We start from the raw sequence: 11,821 nt of genomic DNA, 5'->3' as shown, positions 1-11,821 counted from the left end.
CTTTGGTGGCGCGAGACGATAAGGCACCTTGGCGATAGGTGCTGCTCCCAGAACCAAATCGATACGGAACTCCACTTGCCTCTCCGAAGGCACGCCCGATAGTTTCTCGGGAAAAACATACGAAAACTCACACACTATCGGAACCTCGTCAATCGAACTTGGCCTCCCCGCGACCACTCGTGTGTCCATCACATAGGCTATGAATCCACTGCAGCCTTGCTGCAAACTTTGTCTCGCCCTGGCAACCGAACAAAACGCTGACCCACACCGGGTCCCCTCGCCATACACCGTAAGCACTCCCCCACTAGGGTCTCGTATCGTCACCAACTGACGCTCGTAGTCTAAAACAGCTCCAAATCGGCTCAACCAATCCATGCCCACTATAACACACACGTCCCCCATCGCAATCGGGACCAGATCTATCGGAAACTCCACACCGAAGATCTCAAGGATACACCCTCGAATCACCTCCGAAGCATACACTGCTCGCTCATTATCTATGGAAACTCGCAGAGGTCGACTCAACGCCTCTCGAAGGATACTAATGTGCTGACTAAATGCCAAGGAAACAAATGACTGACTCGCACCCGAGTCAAATAATACCAAAGCAGGTACATAACTCACAAGAAAAGTACCTACGCATATCATCATATAAGCACAATATCATAAACAAAAGATAAAATACAGAATACATACCAGCCACAACATCGGGCGCCGCGCGGACCTCCTCCACAGTCAACTGAAAAGCTCTCCCACGAGCCTTCGGAGCCTAGACCTTCACCGGTCGAACCTCGGTAACCCTAGCAGCAGGCGCAGATCCCTGCGCTGATCCCTGGTGTAGCTGAGGGCACTCGCCCTTCCGATGGCCGGTCTGGTTGCAATGGAAGCAAACCATAAATCCCTTGGGGCAATCCCTGGCGATATGCCCCTCCTTGCCACATTTGTAGCAAGCACCTGATCGACAGGCCCCCTCATGACTCTTGCCGCACTTCCCGCAAGTGCGGCCCTTCTGGCCTCCAGTCCTCGAATCAGCGGACTTGGTCCGCTTGGCTGCCAGCTGAGACTGAGTCGGCCGCCGATCCATCCTCTAAGACTCGGTCTCCTCCCTGGCTTGAGTCTCCAACTCAATCTCCCTCTTCCGGGCATTTGCCTGGAGCTCAGAAAAAGTCTGGTACATCGAGTTCGACACGAACTCCCGAATGTCCCTCCGCAGAATACCCAAATACCGACTCATCTGTGCCTGCTCAGTAGACACCTGCTCAAGGCAGAACATCGCCCTCTCATGAAACTTCCGGGTGACCACAACAACTGAATCATTACCCTGCTTGAGGGTCAAGAACTCCTGAACCAGCCTTTCCCTCTCGACCAGGGGAACATACTTGTCTCTGAATATGGTGACGAACCTCTCCCAGGTCACCGCTGAAATCTCTGCAAGAGTGAAGTTCGCTGTCACGAACTTCCACCAATCCTTCACTCCCAAGCAAAGCTGGTTCAAAGCGAACCGTACCCTCAGATGCTCCGGACATGAACACGTATAGAAGAATCCCTCAATTTCAGCAATCCATCTCATCGCAGCGATCGGATCCTGCGTCCCATCAAACTCGGGTGGCTTCGTGTTGCTAAACTCCCAGAACAACAACGATTCACCTCCCCGAGGTCTGGCAGCAGCCACAGCTGCCGTGGCTGCAGCGGCTGCGGCCTCAGTCAATGCGGCATACCGCTCATTAAAAGTCTCCAACAGTGTGGTCTTGATAGACCCAAACATCTCCGAAATCTCGGCCCTGATCGCCGCAACCACCTCATCGTGGATCATCTGACGAAGCTCCTCATCACTCACACCGCTCGCCTCAGGTCAGTGGCGTGTCCCAACCATGATGCCTCTGAAATACAACAAAAATTATCAGAGACTCGATCGAGCATAATTATACTCGATGACGCAACCCTACTCGTCCTCCGTTGTCCAAAAGATTCTTACTTGGAATGCCCACTGATCCGGTGTCTTCAGTAGTATGGGCCCAATACTATTGTCCACACCGCATCAGTATTCACTCCAAGTCCTCCTCCTTGGATCCTAGATTACGAGTAATCTACTCTCATGAGCTCCTGACTGCTATCTACTCGCTCTCAAAGCATCTCAGCAGCAAAAATCTCCTAGGCTAAGGCATCCCAAATCAGGCCACTCTAGTCCTAATATGTATACCTAGCCTACTCTAGCATGCATAATGTAACATAACATATCTCATAACACATAATGTAAGGGTATTTTTGGGAATTCACCGTTCGGGCGCTGGCTGATCGTACACACGGCTCTGCTCTGTTTGTCTCAAAACTCTTTTTACTCTTTTCAAAAATTTTACTTCATTTTCAAAATTTTCCTCAAATCCTCAGTTTGAGTTCAGATACGCCCGAAGGTGTATCCGAATCTCTCAAACCAAGGCTCTGATACCAACTTGTAACAACGTAAATTTCAAAACAAAATTTTCATTTTTGCCACAACCATTTTCACATAAAATATTTTGTAAAATATCCAACAATAGTTATCAAAACATATCGTATCCCAAGATCACAAAAATCAAATCCTCTCTCTAGTGTGTATGAGTCACGCCGGCGTCTTTCCACGGTCCTCGCTAGTACCTGAAACACATAACACAACAACTGTAAGAATAAATGCTTAGTGAGTTCCCCATAATACCCTTACACACATACGCCTTTCCAGGCCATACTCAACACGACCTTCCGGTCCATGTGTCTCAGGGGACTTCCGTCCCAGTTCCAGTAGACCTTCCGGTCCATGACTCCCTGACCTTCCGGTCCACGTCATAATGCGTTCCGGCCCATATCATACATAACATACATATCACATACATAACGCATACAGAACATGCTATGCAAAACATGCATCTCATAACATACAAGACTTTCCAGTCACACATAGGTACCTTTCTAGGTACAGTATAGTGAGAAGACTCACCTAGTATGATGTCTAGAATCTCACGTGCTCGATATCTCTGAATCTCGAAACAACGACCTAGCCCCACCTAATCACAACAAATAATCATTCTAATTATTATCGCATTCCAAGGCTATGCTACGTCCTTTTCCACTATCCCACAGAAGGGTAAAAGACCATTTCACCCCTCCCTGACTCGAAAGTCCACATGTTGACCAAAACCCTAAAAGTCAACAAAAGTCAACAGCAAGCAGTACGCGGGGCGTACCAGCTCCTGTACGCGGGGCGTACCCTTGCATTCCAGAAACGGGGGACGTGACCCATTACGCGGCGCGTACTGGGATTACCCCCATCGTACATCCCAGTTTCTCACTTCCTCATTCTAATGTCTTAAACGATTAAGACATAACCCCATATTCCAGATCTGGCCATTTTAATACTTTTTAATCCATAAAGTCGAAACCTTTAAGCCTTTGCATGGCTATAAAGGTTCCCCACACCTTCTAACACCTTTCCTTTCTCCTCCAAGAGTCTAGATCTCATGCATGGCTCAACATTCACGTCCAAGATTGCATTTTTATGAACATACAACTCATTTAGTTCTGGAATATGATAGATCTAGGCCAATGGAGACTACTTGCTCATAAAGTCTCCATCTTGGGACCAAAAACCCTAGAAATTGGTCCAAGAAGCACACCATATAAACTACAAGGCAAGATCTGAACTTTTTACCTCAGGAAGAAGCTCCAACCTTTGTAGTCCTCAGATCTACACTTGTCCACCAACTCCTAGCCTCCACAATGGTCTCCTCTTCTCTTTCACCACCTTGAAATGGCACTTTGAAGCTTAGAACACTCACACCCAAGCTAAAAACGAAGGAAATGCTCTCTTAGGGTTTCTCTCTGAAAGATGGTGGCTGAGGGACAAGACCATCTCATTCCTCTTATAGCCCTTAAGTCATATTAGGGTTTTGAGTCTGGGCCGGTTACGCCCGGCGTAACCTTAGGTACGCCCAGCATACCCGGATGGAACCGCGTACAAAATACACGCGAGTACGCGCATCGTACTCCTTGTATGCCGAGCGTACTCACAAGCTTAACACTCAACACAAAGGACCCAATATGACAACTTGGAAAAGATGAAGGGTTAAATGGTTGAACCTGAATTTCGGGCTGTTACAAGGTCGATCTCAATCCTTCTTGGTTCATTTGGTGCAAGTTGTGAAGAAATCAAGTGGTTCAAGGTATAATTTCTTCTCCTTTTCACCTAGAATTCGGATTTGTGAAGTGGGTTTGACCCCAATGTTGAATTTAGCTTCTTATAAGGGTTAGGGTTTTGGTTTCTAACCTCTCTTGAGTTGTTTTGATGATCCTAATCTCAATACAATCACCCCATTGATGAATTTAGGTGAAAACCCTCATGAACCCTAGAAACCCAATTTGGGGATTTTGCAATTGATGATGAAATTTGATTGTATTCTATGGCATATATGTTGTTTGATGACATTGAATCCAATTGCAATGCTCAAACACATCGATGATGGTAGAATCATGTATAAGTTAGGGTTGAAATGGTTTTTGGGACAATATGATGAAACCAATAGAATCCTTTGTAGTTGAGAGATTGATGGGTAAAGGAAGTTCATAATTATGAATGGATACTCTTGGAATGATTTGAAATCAAAACATAAGGTGTTGCTTGATTCCTAGATTGATATATGGAATAATTGGTCCTAAGGGTTGTAGCACCCGGTTCCTGAATTTCCTTCAAGCATTATTCATTTTTTTGCCTAGAAATCGGCGAGTTGATGGCCAACTCGACGAGTAGGAGCGACTTGGACCCGTGAGTTTAATGACCTACTCGACGAGTCGGTAGCCAGACACGACGAGTAGGCCCTGGCTGGATAAAACCTTAATCTAAGGGATTGCACCCTGTTTAAGCATCTCATTTAGCCTCCCTTCGTCCCTATTGCTCTCAGAACTCTCCATATCAAACCCTAATCGTTTGTGTAAAGATCTAAGGCCTTTGTGGTGGTTTTTGGTGATTTTGGAACATAATAAGGAAGAGAAAGGCTTTAGGAATCAAGAGGAGGCCAGAGGAGTTCGGGTCTGTGCACCCTCTGCGGTTCTTTAGAGGTATAAAGCTGACACCTTGGCCTTTCATGTTTTAGATCCCTTTTTGGGATGATTTAGGGCTTTTAGGAGCCATTCTTGGTGACCAATCATGAGTGCAAGCATGGTTGGGGGCTAAGACTTCAGATCCAAGGTCTTTAAGGGGTTACAAGGCAGAAAGGGGCTGAATTTGGAGCCTTAGAGAGCCCCATGCACCTTAAGAGTCTCATTTAGGGCCATTTGAGCTCATAGTCCCATGCATGCATGTAAAGTTTGTAACTTTGCGTGCTAGATCGATCCTAGGAGCCTAGATCTATCTTTTTGCCAAGTGTTGTACGTTAGAAATCGAGAACTAAGACTTGGTCATTCTTGACTCGACGAGTCGTTCTTGGGACTCGGCGAGTCCATGGCTTGACTTCCCTTTTCTGTTATGGTTCGAAGGAGCCCAATGAGTGTTAGAATAGTCTTAGAGGGGTCTGAGGGAATGACCCAACGCATTGGACTTAGCCATAGTCCTGGGGATCATAGGACTCGGCGAGTGTATGAACAGACTCAGCGAGTCCAAGACAATCTCCCAACGTTCGAAGATGAACTCGACGAGTTGTTCATACAACTCGGCGAGTCAAGGGCAGACTTGTTCATAGGATGGGGATGAACTTGAAGAGTTGTTCATACAACTCGGCGAGTCGGGTGAAGGTTCATTCGAGGATGTTTTAGAAGGATAACTCGTCGAGTCGTTGCTAAACTCAACGAGTAGGGGTGTGAAGAAGGGCAGATGACAGGATAGGGACTCGACGAGTTGGCGGCCCAACTCGACGAGTCAGGTCAACTGGAAGTTGACTTTGACTTTAACTTGGTCAGGGGTAAAATAGCCATTTTACCCTAAGAGTAGTTATCAGTGTCTGATTAAGTGTTTTATGGATTTATAGTCGGAGGATCACCGGAGCAGCAGTCAGACATCTGCCGATCAGCTTTTTAGCAGTCAGCCTTGCGAGGTTGGTTACCTTCCAGTAGCGGTGGGTCTACGGCCACAATGCCGGCCCACCAGTAGGAGTTATATGTTAGATGATTGTCTTTGTGATATTCATCTAGGTTGTTACTACTTGATGTGTTATGTGCTAGTGTGATATGATGTTATATGCTAGTAGCAGTAGGGGAGATAGTCCCCAAGACTTACGGTCGATAGGGCCGAAGAGGGTAGTCATACCCAGTCATGCTAGATAAAATATGATTATGTGTTATATGTTATGTGGTAGTAGTAGAGGGGTGAAATAGTCCCCAGTATCCGGTCGAGAGGACCGAAGGGGAGGCCAACACCAAGATATGCTAGGCAATATCCGATCGAGAGGACCGAAGGGGAGGCCAGCACCCATATATGCTAGGCAGTAACCGGTCAAGAGGACCGAATGGGAGGCCAGCACCCAGATATGCTAGGCAGTATCCGATCGAGAGGACCGAAGGGGTAGGTCGGGCACCCAAATATGCCTTACAGTATATGTATGTTATGTGATTGTATGGTATGCGGTACGATGGGGGAACTCACTAAGCTTCGTGCTTACAGTTTTCAGTTTTGTTTCAGGTACCTCTTCAGCAAAGGGGAAGGAGCTGGCGCGGTAACTGCACATCATACACACACACGTTGGGTTTCTGCATTACGAGATTCTTGGGATTATACTCTGACATTGTTATGTTTATGGTTTGGTTTTCAGACATGAGATATTAGTTTTACGAAATGATATGTCTTTACTATGTTTTTCTTATGGAAGTTTTATAAATAAATTAATTAAAAATGAAATTTTTGGACTCGAAATTTGGGTTGTTACAAGGGTATTTTGGGAAATCTATGGATAATTATATGTTGATTGACATATAAGAAGTGAATGACATTCATGAACATGAATTGACACTCTAGAGATGATATTCAAACATAAACATGAAGGATCTCTTGATCTATAAGCGGTACTAGTGATTGTTTGGCTATAAGGGAATCTTGGAAACATGGAATGGAATTGAGGATTCCATTGTTAGTTTATGTATTTACAATGAGATTAATAAGGTTTTACATGCTTGACAACATTTATTTGAGTGTTCAATAAGTTAGGAACAAGCCTTGTGAGCTTTGGAATGTTCAAGTGAAAGATGGACTAGTTTACCCTTCTTTTAAACACATGAAGATCATCATGATCTAAAGGTTTCAATGAACACTTATTGGATTAAATGGAGTGTTTTAAGATGATAAAACAACTCCTAAACATGTGTGAGAACCTAAATAAATGGTACAAAGTGAATGGGAAAAGGGTCTTCAAGAAATATGCAAAGTAGGGTGTTATGTTGTGAAAAATCGAGTTTTGGGAGTGTCCAGACATGAAAACACGACCCAAGTAAATTAATGCTTTAACTTACACCACCCGCGTAAATCCATGATTCGGAGATTTTCTTGTTTTATTCATAACTTTTGCATACAGACTCAGATTTACGCACAGTTTTCGCCTACATTTATATTTTTGCATGCGGAATAGTATGAAACAATAAAATTTAGTATTTGAACCTTTGAGGGGTATTTTGGTCATTTTAATGATTTATGTCCATATATGGTGTAGGTAGTGTTTCAAGAGGATTGATTTCGGGAAAGGAACTAGAAGAGCACTAGCTAACCTATGTGTGATTGAGGTGAGTACGTGTTGGAATTTTTCCCACTTTGGGGTACATGGAAAAATGATTTTATGATAATGAAATGCAATTATTTGATATATGAAATGTTTTGAAAAGAAAGCATCAAATGTTTTTGGAAATAGTATTTTGAAAGAGTGCCTTAAAGGCAAGAATGTTTTTAAAAGAAAAGAACGTTTTGGAAGATCGAATGTTTTGAAAATATGTTTGAAATGTTTTGAAATATAAATGCTTTACTTTTGAAATGATTTATGATACTAATATATGAAATGTGTAAAGCATGGAAAGTAATGAAAAGAAATGTAAAGTAATGAAAATGAATGGAAAGTAATGAAAAGAATGGGAAAGTAATGAAATGAAAACTACCCGGGCCATGATACCTCGTAAGAGGCACTAGAGGAATATATCGGGGTGGCGCCTCCCCTTCACGAGATAGATTTCCTAATAGAAATGATGCCTTGGTGGATTGATTTGTTCTTTCCATCTTGGTTTAGACTTGGAAGTGGTTCCTTTATTGGACGTAGACCCTAAGTATAAAAATGAAAACGGTTTAATACCGGAATTAGCTCTTAATGATAAAAGAAAATGAAACATGGAAATATGGCTTTTGAAATGAAATGAAAGGAAAGGAAATGAAATGATAAGATATGAAATGATATTTATGACGTGTATGAAATGAGCTTTCCTTGAAAATGTTTTATGGTCTAAAACTATGTTTTGCAAAGATGAAATGTTTTTGGTAAAAACGTGATAAATGTTTTGGGTCATAAACTCATGTAGCTCACGAGACATTATTGTCTTACGTATCTCTTTTAATGCCATGTATCTCAGGTTACCTTTAAGGAGAGAGGATGATAAATGGAAGTTAGAAGTCAAGTTATAGAGAATGGAGTGGAACTTGATAAGTTCCTTATTATTTTGTATTAATGTAATTATTATTTGCTTGCTATGGATTTATTGATGCTTAATGGTAGCACCCAATGTTTTAATTTATAAAGGTTTTTGTGGGACCGGTTTTTGTTAAATGTGGGTTAATACCCGAATGTTTTTAAAACTATAGCATTTTAAAGTTTGAATTTTTTTTGGGTGTTACAGTGTTTAACCCTAATTGAAGGTTAATGGTATTATTGTTCAGCGTGGGTGGTTTCAGACTGATAGACGAGCAGCTTTCGGATTCAGCAGACTAAGGTGAGTCTCCTCACCATACCAATGGGTCGAAGGCACCAAGGTCGACCCAATATGTGATATATGGATTGTTAGTGGGTTATGTGTTATGTTGGTATGACTTTTGCTTGTAAGAACTCCGGGGGGGGGTCCCGTTAGGGATGTCAACGGGGGCAAACAGGACGGGGAGTGCATCCCCCGCCCCCGCCCCCGAAATTTCCTCGTTCCCCCGCCCCCGCCCCCGCCCCGTTTCCCCGCCCCCGATTGATTTTGGCCTACGTTTTTTTTGGCTAAAAGAAGTTGTTATTTAGGCTAAAACAAGTTATTTTTAGGTAATAAATAATTATTTATATCAGAATTTTACATGTTAAAAATAAAAAAGTTATGGCATCTTAAAAACATTATACTAGCAACTCAATAACATGTTTTTTGATGAACCTTGGAAGCTCAAAATCATGTTATTGTTTATTATATTTATATAATTAATATATATAAATATATGTGTAACGTATTAACGGGGTCCCCATGGGGGTTTCGGAACGGGATAGCCTACCCCCACCCCGCCCGTAAAATTAAAACGGGGGTTAACCTCGCCCCCGCCCCCGTTCCCGTCCCCGGTTTTTTTTTTTAAAAGTTCCCCAAAACTGGACGGGGCCCCCACGGGAACGGGGTCCCATGGGACTTTCTGACATCCCTAGTTCCCGTGGCAGTAGATTAAGGTGGTGTTTGTTTTTTTTCTGCAAATCTGCGTAGCCTCTTCTGTCTGCGCCGTGCAGACCACGCGCAGACATTAGTCTTTGCAGACTGTTTGTTTTTTTGAAGACTGCAGACCTAAAAATGTCTGCGCGCCCTCTTCTTGGCACAGATGTGAACCAGAGTCTTCTAACATCTTCAGACATCTTCTGGCCTAAAAAAACACATATATCTATATTTTTTTGCAAGTTTTTTTTAGTTTATATTTTTTCCAACTTTATTAATCATAAAAAATTTGAAAAAACATTACAAAACTTAAAAAAAACGTTCGATGATACAAACATGATATTTTTGACAAATTTATAACTAAAGATTTATTACAATAATCGTCGTTGAAGTTGTTTATATAAATACGGAAAAAAATCATAATATATTCTTATATTTTTTTTGCTAAATTTTGTAAAACATTATTTAATACACCATCGTCAATTTCTCGAGAAAATATTTATGCTACGTTTTTAATGGATTTAATTGAAAAAATCGAAGTTTATTTCCTTCCATTTATATAACAAGTTCTTTGCTCCTTAATTTTAATGTTTAGTTATAACTTTGCAACCAAAGTTGTTGGTTTTTATCAAATATATATGTTAATTCATACCATTTTTATTTTTATTTTTATACAATAATACATAAAAGTTGATATAGATTTGTTAATTATTTATAACAAAGTCATAAGAATATTAATAAAACACTTTGAAGTTTAAAAAAATCAGTTTATTTAGATTTCAGTTTATTTTAGTAGCCGACAGATGTTAAAAAAACAAACATTATTCTTTTTTCAGACTGCAGACGTTTGGTCCACATCTTTTACTACAGAGGTCTACAGATGTGGTCCGCAGACTGCAGACATTTTTCCTCGAAAAAAAAACAACACCTAAGACCATGTGGGGGTTCCCATGACATTTGGTGTAAGACCTTGGAGGGTTTCCATGGCATCCTTGTATGATTGTATGTTTAGCTTGCATGATATTTCCTTGGTTAGTGAAGACCTTGTGGGGGTTCCCATGGCAGTTAGTAAATACCATGTGGGGGTTCCCATGGCAGATAGTCAAGACCATGTAGGGGTTCCCATGTCAGTGGTTTAAGACCACGTAGGGATTCCAGTGGCACCCAAGGTAAGACTGTGGAGGGTTTCCATGGCATCCTTATATGTTTGTATGCATGGCTTATGTGGTATATGTAGCTGTTATAGCTAATATGGTTTATGTGATTATATGGATTGTGTGGGGTATGCTCTGGGGAACTCACTATGCATTAGTTTATAGTTTGTTGGTTGTTTCAGGTATTTCGGGATCTAAGGGCAAGAGCCCGGCGTGTTGGCGCGACATGCACTCTCTGGCATTTTGTTTGGGGACACTCTGATTGTATGAATAAATTATCTGATGTTATCGATCTGAAAACAATTGTGATTGGAATTTTATGATTTATGGAAATGAATTTCTTAATTGAAAATGAAAAATTTTATTGGGATTTTGGGTTGTTACATAACAATCAAATAAAGTACATTGCTACTACGGGAAAAAAACTCGTGTGCCATTTGGGAAATCATCACTTATATATATATATATATATATATATATATATATATATATATATATATATATATATATGTATATATATATATGGAGAAAGGTATACCGATTGTAGATACATTTGGCTATTTTTTAATCCACCAATTATAACGGAATTCCATAAAGGGTGAAACTGAAGTTTGGTACTTTAGAGCCATGTATGAATACCAAACCCCTTCTTTACCTTTAACGGAATCACAATTTATGGCATCATCACTTGACCTTAAAAACAACAATTTTAATTGAAATATAAACAACAAATATTTGAGAAAATATACTTGAAAGTGATTGATTAAAACATTAAAGGTTGTTTTAATTCCCCACTTTGGTTCTTGATCATTAGTTGTCTTGTTGATCGATAGTTGATTGTAACATGTTACACACATTTAATCTAAATGTATCAACGAACATTTATAAGAACAAACCTTAGCATAATCAAGGTCTTCCAACAATAAAACTCCAACTCCTTTACCCATAACAAATCCAACACGCCCATGTAAAAATATCACAACCAAACCTTATCATGCTCATGTGTTTGTGGCGCCACTGCCTGATTTGAAGGGGTTGACTTTCATTCCTTAATTTAGTTATTATTTGAATTT

This window comes from Lactuca sativa, chromosome 5 (assembly GCF_002870075.4).
Source record: "Lactuca sativa cultivar Salinas chromosome 5, Lsat_Salinas_v11, whole genome shotgun sequence".
Lineage (NCBI taxonomy): Eukaryota > Viridiplantae > Streptophyta > Magnoliopsida > Asterales > Asteraceae > Lactuca > Lactuca sativa.
This window is presented reverse-complemented; position numbering follows the sequence as displayed.